Source organism: Macrotis lagotis, chromosome 7, assembly GCF_037893015.1.
Source record: "Macrotis lagotis isolate mMagLag1 chromosome 7, bilby.v1.9.chrom.fasta, whole genome shotgun sequence".
NCBI lineage: Eukaryota > Metazoa > Chordata > Mammalia > Peramelemorphia > Peramelidae > Macrotis > Macrotis lagotis.
In genome coordinates, this window is record NC_133664.1 from 34,948,032 (window position 1) to 34,962,882 (window position 14,851).

The window sequence follows — 14,851 nt, forward strand, 5'->3', positions numbered from 1 at the left end:
CTGCAGGAGGCCAGAGTCACATCTCCCCAAGGAAATATGCTATTATTGATAATATGATCGCTGAAACGCTGGCAGTGGTTAGATCCAGAGCTCTGGCAGTGGGTTAATAAAGGACCTAATGAAGAACAAAAAATCTTGCCAGGCTCTGTAAAAAATATCGCCCTTGGGAAATTATAAATCAGACACCATGGTGTGAAGTATGTTTGTGGGTGTGTATACACATATATTTATATGTGTTATATATGTTTTATATACGTGTGTGTGTGTGTGTTATATGAGCCTACTAAAAATGCAGGAGTGGGCAGATGAGTGATGAAACCCACCTGTCACTCATTGTCCTTGAAGTTTCAGACTACTTCAATGTGATGTCATTAGAGGGCTAGGAATGTCCCAATCAAAACCACAGTGGATTTCTGCTGCTCAGTTAAATCTCACCCTATACTGGTTTTGTTGCTCAACTGAAATTTCCATGCACAAAGACGCAAGGATCTCTAGAACTCCATCTCTTTTTCCCTAGATTTGGGGATTTGGAGGGCAAAGTGGAAGGAAATTTTTTTTCAATAAAACCCTGAAAATCCTTGCAATAATATTTGAGGCCAACACTAAAAAAAGGTCTAAGAAATTAGCCTCAAAAGCTAGAGAAATAACCAATTCGCTAATTATTACAGTGTAACCCCATTTATCCATCTTCATCTTAAATTTTCAATTTCTCCCTCTTTATATGTAGGTGTGTATGATATATCCATGCAAACACATGTGTACATATTTTCACATAGACTTAGGTACATGCATGCACATATAGTATACACACATAGAACTCTCCATATATGACAGGTACACGTGGACATCTACACTTATATATATTTATATACATATGTGCCTATTCACATATATGTAACAAAATCCTCTATATGCTACTGACATAAATAACTATATACTTCTATTGGATATCTATAGTATGTCTCTTAGTATAGTATAGACCTTTAGGCTATATATTTATAAAGCTTCTAACTCTATATTTATATAATTCTCTAGCTCTCTCTATATCTCTCTAGGTATGTGTGCATGTATTTTTATGTGTGTATGCATGTATGTGTGCCTGTGGGTATGGTGTGGGTGGGTGTGAGTGTGGGCACCTCACAACAGCTCTGAGACATAGGTACTAGTATGATTTTGCTGATGAGAAAACTGAGGTTGTTGAATCATTTGACTTACCCAAGGTCACAGTTTTATCTCAGGTCTTTCTGACTCCAGCACTCTCATTTAATAAATCCTTTTCATATGATCGAGACCTCAAACATTCTAACAAAACTGCCTTCTGCCAATGTCAAAACTCCTTGAAACCGCCATATGCAATAGATTCCTCCACATTCATTTCTCTAAGTTCAATTTTAATCATCTATAGTCCATTTTTGGACTTCATCATTCAACTAAAACTCTCTTCAAAATTGCCAACGGTCTCCTAATTGCAAAATTCTATTGGTGCTTTTTCAATCCTCATTCTTTTTGACCTCTCTGCTGCCTTTGACATTTCTGATTACCCTCTTCTCCTTGATATCCTCTTCTCTTTAGGTTTCCATGACATAACTCTTCTTGCTTCACCTGTTATCCATTCCTTCTCAGTATCTTGACTGGCTCGTCATCTAAATCACAAACATGCTGATAGTGGAGTTATGAATTGATCTACTCCTTCTGGGAAACAGAAGTCTACTAAGAAAGCCAAAAGACGTGCTCTACCATTATCTACCAAGAAGATCCAAGGTTGAAGAAAAGATTCCCACATGTAGAAAAATATTTACACCAACATTTTATATAATAGCAGAAAAAGAAAAGGACCAGAAAAGTTCAATCCATCATTTGAGGTACAGATGAAAAAATTGGCCAAAGAATGTAATGGAGTATTTCTAAGACCAATGAAATGCAATGATGAGGAATCAGAAAATTTTGTGAAAATTTATACAAATTGTAGCAAAGTGAAGTAAGCAGAATCAGAATTTTTAGCCAGGAAGAGTTGTTGTAATTGTTGTTTGTCCTTTATCTAGAAAAGGACCGATGACATCAGAAGGGTGATGTTTTGACTTGCAGGGGAATTGAACTGAAATGAGGCAGAATTGCATGAAGTTATCAGTCTCATTCTCTCCTCCAGGTTCATCAGAATCCAGTGGCTAGACATAGGTTAGGACAACAGCCTGGGGCCCCTGTATGTCACATAGTAAGCACTGCACATTAGTTTATAATTACTTCTGACCCAAAATCCTTGTGCTGCCTTCTAATTCATATCTTTTCATCCAAATCACAAGAATAGCATGAAAGACTTTATTAAAAGTTTCTTTTTAAAAAAGCATGATAAAATGTATTTAAAGCATTCCCCTTATAACTAATGATCCTGTAAAAGAAAAGAAATGAGTTTATTCTGGCATAACCTGCTCTTGATGAAGCCATCTTTTCTTCCCCTTCTCAGTGTTTACCAACCATCTCTATAGTAAGTTTTTGACCGGGAGTTGAAATCAAACCACCTGACCTATAGTTTGTAGAGTTATTTTATTCCTTTTTTTTTTGAAAATCAGGGGGAAAAATTGCCTTTCTCAAATCTTCTTGCATTTTTTTTTTATTTTCCAGGATCTTTCAGATAGCACTTACATTGACTCGGAAATTGTATTGTCCATGTCTTTCAGGATCATTTGCCAAAAAAGATTGATTCAAGGCTCCTGGTTTTGGGAAGACCTGGGGTACTCAGGAAGTTCCCCTTGGGCATCATGTAGCTTTCCTACTGGGTTCCTGGTAGAGTCTTATAGGAGTGTGTGGGTCTACTTTCTCCTTTATTCAGCTGTTCCAGAGATATTTCAAGGAGTAGGATGCCAAAGGGAAAATCAAAATCCCAGAAGGTCTTTCTCTGGATAAGGGAGTTGAAGAGGAGAGGAGAGACCCGGGCTGAGTCTGAGTCTGGCTAGGCCCTTAGTTCCTCTTCTATCTACCCTCCAGGCATCAGTTCACATAAAAGTAGATATGCAACATATTCAAGGAAGTTTTGGTGGAGAAGCATATCTTCATGTAAAAGGAAACCTCCAAGGGAATTTTGAAGTAAACTAGGGGTTCTAAGAAATAAAAGGAAGGAAGGAAGGAAGGAGCAGATTCCATGTAGTAAGGTCACCTAGTGCAAATTTACAATGGTAGGATATGTGGAATGTAGAAAATTTGTGTAATAGGGATAACAAATAAAAAAAAGCCACAGAGTAGCTGGAGTCAGGAGGTCCTGAGTTCAAATGTGACCTCAGTCATTTAATAATCACTTAGCTGTGTGACCTTAGGGAAGTCACTTAACCCCTTTGCCTTACAAAAACAAAAACAAAACCAGCTAATTTTGCTGGACAGTAGATTGTATGAAGAGAAATAACATATAAAGTATTTAATATGCACTTCACAACTGTTTGTTCATTGATTAAATGCATAGAACCAAAGCAATCTGACACTAGTCATTTAGAAAACACAGCTCTTCCCTAGTCATTGACACAGTTTGCGGGCATTTTTTTTCCAAGTAGAAAGATCACTCAACCAATGAGCAAGAATTAAGTCAGGGACCAGGCTAGGAACTGGATATACAAATACAATGATATATGTGGGGTAAATAGCATGAAGAAGAAATTGTAAACACATTTCTCTGTTAGATATGTATTTCTATAGTACCCGATCAATATAATGTATGGGCTGTGATAGACAGGCTGGCTAATTCAGAAAAGCCAGAACCTACAGGAAAGTGAAAATTCTCTTTCTCCTTTGCTCTTCCTCTTTGTTTGAAGACAAGATATGTTTTTTAATGAAGAGAATAAAAGATTTCCTCGTAGGAAAAGACCATAATAACTTGAAGTCTCTGATCTGTTGCTAAAAGGAATAAACTCAGATCACACAGAAATCACTATATAAAAATAATCAGCCAGAGCTTTATAACTCAGGCAAACCCACCGGTGCTTTCTCCAAAGTGGAAAATGTAGAAGTCCTGTAACTGTACAACCTAGGGGAATATTTCCCACCTTGCTGACTCTACTCAAAGACACAGCCTCTTCATGGGACATGCACAGAGAAGGTCATCACAAGTTGCCTTCTGGTTTAGAATTCCTCCCTCACCTAGCCTCATTCCCTACAGATAAATAATAACATCCTTGAGGGCAAGGTCTGTTTCATATTTATTTTTGTATCTCTAGTGTTTTACATATAGTAGTAGTTAATAATGACTTGTTGAATGTCTGAGTAAAAAGTCAAGTTCATTAGCCTGGCATATAGGTACTACCCTCCCTTTCTTCTATCCCATCAATTAATCAACAAAAATTGATCTTATGCTAAGCGTAGTGCAAGGTGCTGGGGATATAAATCCAGTCAAGTTGGACTCCCTGCCATTATCCACGTATATCCCATATCTTCCTACTCCTGTACTTTCATTTTCCTATTTCCTATTCATGACATGATTTCATTCTCTGCTTTCCTTTTGAATTCCCATTCATCCTCTAAAACCCAATTCAACCACAACCTATTTCATGAATCCTTCTATGATCCTCCATCAGTATAAAATTTCCCTACCCTCTTACTTCACATTGTTTTTCAGTTCTCTGATACATTTCCCAAGCATTATGGTGAATTATGAAACTGTCTCCTCTGTGTGGACCAAATCCATGAATTCATTGATCTAAGAAAATGACTCTACTAATGTCAGACCAACAACTGTTCTGCACCTATGTACTGAGACAACAAGAGACTTCGGGACTTGCCTAAGGTGATATAGTCTATGTGTCAAAATAGACAAATACAGGTCTTCCTAGTTCCAAGACCAATTCTCTATCCATTAGACTATAACACCTCTCTTTTGCCATTATGAGGCTATAAATTAAATAAGGGAGACTCTTTCATATCCAAATTACATCTTACTCAGATTATTTATCTAGGGTAAGAGAAGACGAGAGAGAGAGAGAGAGACTCACAGAGAGAGAGAGAGAGAGAGAGAGAGAGAGAGAGAGAGAGAGAGAGAGAGACTCACAGAGAGCAATATCTTATGCTTAATAGTAAGTGATTAATAAATATGGCTAGTTTTCCAAATTGCACGATATCCATTATTAACACTCATCCTTGCTGGATTATCAGCTGATTTCACATATACCTTTAGTTTGTAACAATTCACATCTGAATTATGCCAGAAGAACAATTAACATTGGTCTGATGATTCCTCTTGTAAAATAACTTCTAATATTTGATAACTTCTTATATGAGAAATTCATTTTAATTGTGTTATATTTTGATCTTTCTATTTTAAAGACCACATGTATCAGTTCTTTGCTCTGTAAATCTTGCAAGAGGGCAATAAAAATCTGACCTGAAAAAATTCATGAGCTATCTTCTTGTTTATACTTCAATCACAAAAGCTAAATGTTAATTTGTTTAAGTCAAGCTTTATGAATTTGATTATAGTGTTGACTGAATTTGATTCCCTAGTGTGAAATGCCAGGCCCGTGAAATTCAAACATACTTGTCAAACCCAAACACAGTTTCATTTATTAATAGCCACTAATGCCCTCTAATCAAGGCCCAATCTGTTAGTCCATCAAACAGATCATCTGTTTGAAGGGTAAACAGTTGATAATTCATGAATTTTGGTAATTGGTTCTTCTCTGCTGTGGACATGAGGCCTAGTTGGTCTCTCCTCCCATACCTGCAAACCTATATCAAAGTATTGAAGATATACCTTTAAAAATGTTTTACCTGATGAACCTTTGAGATATTACTAAATCAAACTATAATATGAAATCAAAAATATCTTAAGAGCATTATTGAAAAGTTCACTTAATATTCTTTCATTTTTATTTTTTAAGTTTTATTCATAGAGGTAGCATAGAAGATGACAGAACTACTATGTTCAGATCACACCTCTGATCCATTCTGGCAGACTAAATTGGTCAAGTTTCTAGACCTTTAGGTCCATCTAGAAGGCACAATAGAAAGAATAAGTGAACTTGAAGTCATGAGTTCCAATCCAGTCTCCGACACATACTAGTTGGGCAAGTCAATTAATCCTGTTTGCCTAAGTTCCTCATCTATAAAATGAGATGGAGAAGGAAATGATGAACTGCTCCAGTCTCTTTGCCAAGAAAACCCCAAATGGAGTCACAAAGTGTTGGGCATGATTGGAAACAATAAACCAGCAAAGTCAATCTTTGCCTATTCTCTTCCTCTTCTTTAAAGTATAGGCTTAACAACAATTTGACCTCTCAAACAACTCTCTAAGATGCTAAGGTGCTGTCTTGGATTGAGAGAACAATTTTCTTTATCCAAGAATTCCCTTTATCATGAAACCTCACATTCAGTTCTATCCCTTATTTGTTTTTACAAGGTTACTTTAGAGAGAGAGACAGAGGCAGAGGCAGAGACAAAGACAAAGATAGAGAGACAGAGAGAGACAGAGACAGACAGACAGACAGATAGAAGGAAGAAAGGAAGGAACATTGAAATTAAAGAAGAAATGGAATGATTTAAGCTAATAGTAAAGTTCACCTCCATTGTCTCTTTACATCTCTACTGAGAAGAGGAAGGAGTGTTTCTTCATCTCTCCAACTGAGGTTTATCATTACATTTATTTTGACACACTGATTTTTAGCATTATTTTGATTTAAATTAGTTTAGTCAGCCTATCTATAATTCTTCTTATTCTGCTTACTTTCTGGGTCTTTCTTCATCTATAAAAGGAAGTGTTTGTAAAAGATGGCTTTTAAATTCCTGATTTTTTTTTCTGCATGCCTTCTGATAAGTCTTCCCATGCTTCTGCAGATTTCTCAAAAATCTTTATTTCTTCTTTTGCAATAATATCCCATTGCTGTCATATATCACAATTTGTTTAGTTATTCTCAAATCAAAGGACACTCACTTTGATTATTGGGGAATTTTTTCCTACTACAAAAATATTATTATACTGTATATAGTTTGGTATAAATATTTGACTTTCCCCTCAGTCTTTGATCTCATTTAAATATAAGCCCTACAATGGAATTATAGGTCAAAAGATACTTATATTATTTTTTTTAGGTTTTGCAAGCCAATGGTGTTAAGTGGCTTGTCCAAGGCCACACAGCTAGGCAATTATTAAGTGTCTGAGGCCAGATTTGAACTCAGGATTTGACTCCAGGGCCAGTGCTCTATCCACTGCACCACCTAGCCACCCCAACTTATATTATTTTTTAATAATAGTACAATATATCAGGTGAACATTAAAATGTCCTGTGTTTGCTTCTTTTATATTTTCTTAAAATTTAGATATACATGTACAGATGGGAGCAAGAAGAAAGGAAAACACATATATTAAGGACCTATTCTAGATAACACTAAGCACTTTAGAAATATTAAATCATTTAATCCTCACAACAAGTCTGGGAAGTAGATGCTATCATTATCTCCATTTTACAATTGAGGAAACTGAGCCAGACAGGTTGAGTGACTTGCCCAGAATTGCAAATCTAGTAAGTGTTAATTTATCAAACAGATAAAAGATGGCCAAATTATTCATCTGTCATGCAAATAGATTATATAGTCTCCAAAAGTACTAGCTTGAAGAAACATATATATATATAATATATATATATTTAATTTTTATTATTAAAATGTTCTATAAGCAAAAGACAACCTGTGATGCCCAAACCCCACCAACCTCTTTAATCCATTATGTCAATGGACTCGCATAACAACTGCTTCCAAACTTCTTTGGGAGAACTTTGCTTAACTGGCACTAAGGATGCAAATAAACCCAGACACTCAATCCTGCCAAAAATTTATACCAGTCGCTGTTTATAAATGTGGAAAGAAAATTAGCACATTAGGAAAAGGAAAAACACATCTTTGGTGTCAACCTTTCTGTGAACTTCTCTGTAGTTCTAACAGTTTCTCTCCTGCCTTTTACAGAGGTGCGATGGACATGGGGAAGGTACACCTGGAGTTAATGGTTGCAGCTGTTTGGAGTTACAGGCAACACCTGTGCCAGGTAAGGCTGAATTCATTGCAATACCTTTAATCAACTATCCCTTAAGACATTCAGAATGCTATACGGTGCTTCCCAAATATACCACCACTATTTGGGGAATATGTACCATGTTACTGAAAATTAAAGAAATAAAAATAAGGCTTCCTCCCCCAAAGTAAATATTGTGTTGGATACAGAACCTCCTAGATCTTAGTAGGCAGGTAAGGCTTTAAGGAGCCTCAGTGAAAGGCTATCTGCTATCAAAGGAAAATAACACCTCAATTCAAAGACATGTCTCAGCAAGTTGGCCATAGGATAATGACAGTTTTTGGCCCGGCAAGTCTCTTATGGTCATCTAAGTTATGAAAGGGAGATAACAAGCTATCTACACAGGTGGAGGGAATCTCTAATGTTTAAAAATATTACATAAGGTATGTCTATAAGATTTCATTTCCTACAATGCTGAGAGTCAAGAGAGTATCTCTTAGAGGCCACCTGAAGGAACCAATCTTTCTTTCCAAGCATTGTAGGAAACAATGTCTTACCTTAAACTCTCTGACAATTGAATAAGGAAAATAGTGAGTAAGGACTAAAACTCCCAAAAAGGCATAACAGACAAAACTACCGCTAGTTCATGAGTTCCTAGGCACCCCCTCATCCCTTAAAGAAGTGGTCATAATAAAGGGATCACAGAAACCTTAGATTTAGAGCTAAAAGGAAACACACATTTATTAAGAACCTACTATTTGCTAGGTACTGTGCCAAATGTTTACAAATATTGTCAAATTTGATTCTCAGTACAAGCTTGTAAGGTAATTACTATTATTATCTCCATTTTACAGTTAAGTAACTGAGATAGCCAGGTTAAATGACTTGACCAGGGTCAAACAGTTAGCAAATTCTGAGGCCAGATATGGAGAATAGGCAAGATTACCTTCGCAATTTTGTTATTTCCAATCATGTCTCACTATGACCTCATTATGGGTTTGCATCAAATCCTGCATCCAGGCCCATTTGACATTCTATCCCCTGTGCCACCTCACTGCCCCTGAAGGAACTAGAAGGAACTTTAGGTTCACGAAGTCCAATTTCCTCATTTGACAGATTTACAGAAAGAAGGAAGAAGAAACAGTTTAGAGAATCTAAGTCAGGTCTTGCTGAGTTCTATGTACATTCAAAAATAAGTCAATATTTCTATGACTGTCAAAAACTCAAAGCTTCATAAGATCATATTACATGATTAAGTGGCTTAATAATTATGTTCAAATACCTCATCCTAGCACAGAAAATATTCTGCATCTCGATCATCCACTAATAATCAGAAATTGCTCTGCCCATTGATCTTTTTCCCTCTCTAAAATGAAGCTAATCAAAATCTTGCAGTGAACAGTGATGAGCCAAAGCCATCACAGAAATCTTAGCAAAATGAGGGTTGAGTGGATGTACTTCACAGCTTTGACTACACGGACCTTGCAGTATCTCCATGACACAATGTTTCTCAATGGATCTGGGATTTCCGAAAAGTAGACATTTCTCCTACTGATGGAGAATCTGCTGTATATTGTGTGGCTTTTGTTTCTGTCTTCTTAGATTGGGATTTACCCAATATGGTGGAAGTCTTCCTCACTTTCTCCTGACATTGCAAGAACAGAGTGGAGCACATTCTCCTCTTCTTCCCACCAACTCCTTTTCAGTTTCCTTTTACATGTTGCTAATCTTCATTAAAGTACCCTTAAGGGTAGAGACTAGCTCCCTAACTGAATTTTCTTTTTTAGGTTTTTGCAAGGCAAATGGGGTTAAGTGGCTTGCCCAAGGCCACACAGCTAGGTAATCATTAAGTCTCTGAGGCACAATTTGAACTCAGGTACTCCTGAATCCAGGGCCATTGCTCTATCCACTGTACCCCCTAGCCACCCCCAAATTGAATTTTAATTATATACCACCAGGTCTGGTACATAGTAAGGGCTTAACAAATGCTTCTTGATTATTGACTGACAAGTGTTATCCATCAGTTTTCTGTCCCTCACTGTATGACCACTGTATGACCACCTCATCTTCTTGGGCTGTATATTTCCCTTATGGCATCCTTACTCTGGTCCTCTTTTATAAATCTGTATTATATGTAACCTGCTCATATCTACCATTTGCTTTTCCTTTTTCTTCTGAATGATGTTCATTTTTAATTTTTCATTACTCATACCACCATAGCTCATGCTATAAAATGCCAGCAGAGTATTGATATTAAAATGATAGATTTTGATTCTGGGATATTTGGTGTCAATAGAAGCTCTGCAATTTCCCAAAATTAAGCCAGCTAGATAGAACATTAGATAGAGTGCTGGGCATGGATTCACTCTTCTTCTTGAGTTCAAATGTGACTTCAGATACATGGTATATGACTGTGTTTGCCCTGTTTGCTTCAGTTCTTCATCTGTAAAATGAGCTGGAGAAGGAAATAGCAAATCACACCAGTATATTTGCCAAGAAAAACCATAATGAGATCATAGTGAGACATGATTGGAAACAACAAAGTTAATCTTGCCTAGTCTCCTCATCTTCTTTATATGTAGGGTTAATCCATTTTTTATTTGTATGATTCAGACAATATCTACATATTGATGGATGAGCTCTATGGGTTTTACATCATGTCACAATGGAGACAATAGACAGTCTTCATCCACTTAATTTTTCCTGGGTGGATAGTTAGGCCAAACTCTTTCAAGGAGTTACAGAACTCTTCCAAGAAACTCCAGAATAATGCAAGGACTGATGTCAGGTAGTATCTAGTAATACCTGTTAAGAAGTATCTGAATGTCTCCATCCACAGGAATCTTTGTTGGACATCCACCACCCCAGTGGTGAACATGTCTTCCTATTTTATGCTTCGCTTGATGTGAATGTTCAGAAGTTCAAGGTTATCTCTGGTTCAAGGAATATTGAGAATTTTTTAAAAATTTATATCACTTGTTGGAAGATAGGCTGTGACAGAGGCAAACTAGGTGATTTCTAGACCCCTTCCTGTTCTCAATTTTCAATGAGTTTATGAACCCCATCTCATATACTTTCTTCTTAATTTATAAGAGTAATATCAGTTGTATAACAACGAGATGAAGTTATCTTCCTCTGATAGTTTATGTTTTGGGTGATGATGAATTAAAGAATTGTAAAATAAAATGTTTTGTCTCAGGGGTTAGTGGTTGGGGGGGGTGAGGGAGGCTGGGACCCAACCTTGTAAGCATTTCTAAAACATCCTACTTTTAGGGAAATTCAGAAAGGTTTAATGGCATTCTAAAAATGATAAAATAATGCACTCGATTCAACACCTTTATGTTATAAAAAAGAAATAAAGAGGAAATAAAATAGATTTTTATTAAGTGGTAAGTTTTGTCATAAATCAACAATATGCTTCTAGTGAGTAACTGTAGGAATTCGCAAAGATTATTTGAAAACCAAAAGGTCTTGACATACTATTTTTATTGTTTTATTCTACATCCAGTGTAGAGGCTGGATGCAAACAGGTGAGGGGGAAAGTGGGCCTATCTTTCCAGAAAAGGCAAAATGATCCCTCCGAGTCCTTGAAGCTCTCCAACGACATTTTGTCTTCCCTCCAGCTCTCTCCTCTGCCAACCCTCTTCAAACTTCCAATCTAATTCTTCTAACTCAACAGAACTGAATCCAGCTCCATCTCTTCCCATGAGCCTACCCTTAACTGAAGCTGACTGCATTGGTGAAGTACCTTGTTTTAATCCTAATAACAATTGGGAACCAAAGAAATGAAAAGTTCTCCTCTCTCCCATTCCATTCCCTCCATCGCCATTTTATCATTTTCTTTTAAGGGCTTAATATCCCCAGTGATAATGGCTAGACTTTGTAGATGAAGAATGAGGCAACCAGCACATCAAGAAACATTTATAAAGTTAATGCAAAAATAAAAACCAATGACCTCTAGGGTCAATGAACTTGGAATTTGGTAGCCTAAGCCAACATAAACATCTAAGTTTTAAACTACATACAGATTAACTTGAGTAGGGGGAAGTACCCGGAAATTTGGAAGGGTAGGAGGGAGAATTTGAACTGCACAAAATACCTAGAGATTTTCAAAGGGGAAGATGAGGAAAGAGTGTCTTCCAAAAAGGGAGGACAGCCTAGGCAAATACACGGAGATGGGAGATGGAATATGGTGTTCAAAGAGCAAGAAAGTCCTTTTGACTGATAAGGTGAAGCATGAAATAGTATATGTTCCATTCATCTACATTTTAGAAAAAAGTATTCTCCAGCTCTCCTAAATATGTGTTCATAAGATCTGGGGTAAAAATAAGAACTGTTGGCCATATACAGAAAGGTCTTTATACCAAAGGAGGTAATTAGAATAGGGACTGGGGATATTACCATAACAATAAATAGAAGTTATGAATCTGTAGAAGGAACAAGAGAATTATCCTCCTCTTCTTCTGCCTTATACCCCACTAACTTTGAAACCTGCTATTTGAAGGCACCACTCTTGGTTAAGGTGAGACACAAACAAGGTTGTGATAAATTCTCAAGGATTGACTTAGAATGGTACAAGAGAGAGAAAGAGGAAAAGGTTGGGAGTCAAGGAGAGAACCTGAGCAGGAAGCAAGCTCTATGGAGGAAAGAAGAGGTTAGGGTGCCCATTTTATTGCAAGGGAAATATGTTAGTCAGCTACACATAAGGCAGAGACTGCCTGTGAGTTAGCAGGATTTAGCCAAGCCATTGGCTCTTTCCAAGGGTCTTAATAAAATTATAAACATTTACCTAAAACTTGTCCTCTAGACTAGATGAAGGACTTGGCAAAAGGCATGTTTTTCTTTCCCAAGCAGTGATTTAACCAAAATATTAAACCAGTTCAGTTAAGGAATGAAATGCCCTTTTCCCATAAGTTACCTTCATAAACTTGTTAGTTTTTTTCCAATGTGTATATCTTTGTGTTGGCCCTTAAAGTCCATTTGAGTATTCTTTTAATAAACAGTATTTTAGGACAATGAGGAGTCTTAGAAATCATAGGTAATCTCCAATCCTCACTTCTTTCCCACACTCTTCATTTCTAACTCCCTCCCCAACTCCCCATCCTCTTTCCAGAACACTATCATTAAACCTACCTTATCATACACTTTGTTCAGGTTAAGTATACGGTGTGATAATCTATGATTTCATCTGTGTAGGTACTGTCTCTTGATTCAGAGATGAACTTGCCAACTTTTGGTCACAGAATCACAGGACTACGAGTGTCCTTAGACATTAGTTAGACCAAACCCCTTATCTTGCATGAAGGAGCTAAAGTCTCAAGAGATTTAAGTGACAAACAAGTCACAGAGAGACTAAGACACAGTTAGAATTTCAACCCAGTGCATATGACTTCAAATTCTGTTTTACTTGCTCACAAGATCACTAAGACAACAATTAGCAGGGGCAGACCATAGTCTCCAGACTCCAAATCCAAGACTGTTTTCAGCACCAGCTTCTAGAAGTCTCTTTCATCATCCTTTGGTAGCCCTACCTAGTGGTGAGCCTCTTCAAATTTAGGCTGGTGCTTGGACAAAAGATGTCTCATTCATCACTAGGTCTGTACTGGAAACCTTGATGATGATGCTTATCCTTTATTCTCAAAGAAGAACAAGACATCAGGGAGGTGATGTCCTGACATGCAAGTGAGAGAATACTGTACTAAGTCACCAGCCTCACTTTCTCCCCCAGAATCATTTGGGTTCAGTGGCCAGATGTGAATCAGGATAATTGGGAATGGCCCTAGATGCAAGGTGATCAGGGTTAAATGACTTGCCCAAGGTCACACAACTAGTCAATGTCAAGTTTCTGAGGTCACATTTGAATTCAGATCCTCCTCACTCTAGGACTGGTGTTCTATCCACTGCTCTACCTAGCTGAAATGTTACCAAGTTGATAAGACCTCAAAATAATGATAATGATAGTGGTGGTGGTGGTGACACCATACTTGAAACCTTACCAACTAGTAGAACCTAATGATGATTGTGATAATGCTTGTGATGATGATAATACTAATGGTTAGCATTTAAATAGTGCTTTAAGGTTTCAAAGTATTTTATATATCTTCTATCATTGCAGCATGGATTCTGCTGGCATAGTCACCAAGATTCCAAAGTCACTTCTGTATTTTTGACTCATGAAAAGGTGTCATAAAAGAATCTCCAATGAGGTTAACACTTTATATGTAATCTGAATTCTTCCTATGGTTTTAAGTTTTTCTTCTTTTTTTTCCTTCAAGAGACACTGAATACAGCTAATTATCAATTAGTTCAACTAACTCAGTTAAGCAATGAGAGGAAATAATAAGAATTATTTCTCTAGTGCCTGCTATTAGAAGCAGACGAGTTCCATTCCCATGATTTTGGACAAATCACCTAATCTCTCCTTAGAGTAAAAATTATAGACAAGATATTGATCTCCATTGGTGGAGGGAATGCCTTCATGTGGAAGTTCCCTATATTAATTAAAACCCTGATCCAGTTCCCATACTATCTCAATATAGTGAAGGCAGGCTATTGGACCATGAACATCCCGTATTTTAAAGTCTTTCATCAACATGAGATACATATTGCTTACCATTCAGTCTTTTCTCCTCTAGGAAGACAAATTTTGATTTCATGTCTCTTTCCTTAGAGATTTCCATTTGTAAATAAGGAGGTTGGCCTGGCAGATCATCTCTAAGGTCCCTTACAGCTCTAAATTCACTGATGCTGCCATTACTTGCAAAACTGTCATCAGCATAATGCCAAAAAATGAGCAGGAGACTTCTGTGTGTTACATTTTAGTTTAGCCACTCAAAGTGAAAACAGAAGCTGTTTCAGTAGCAATCTATTCTA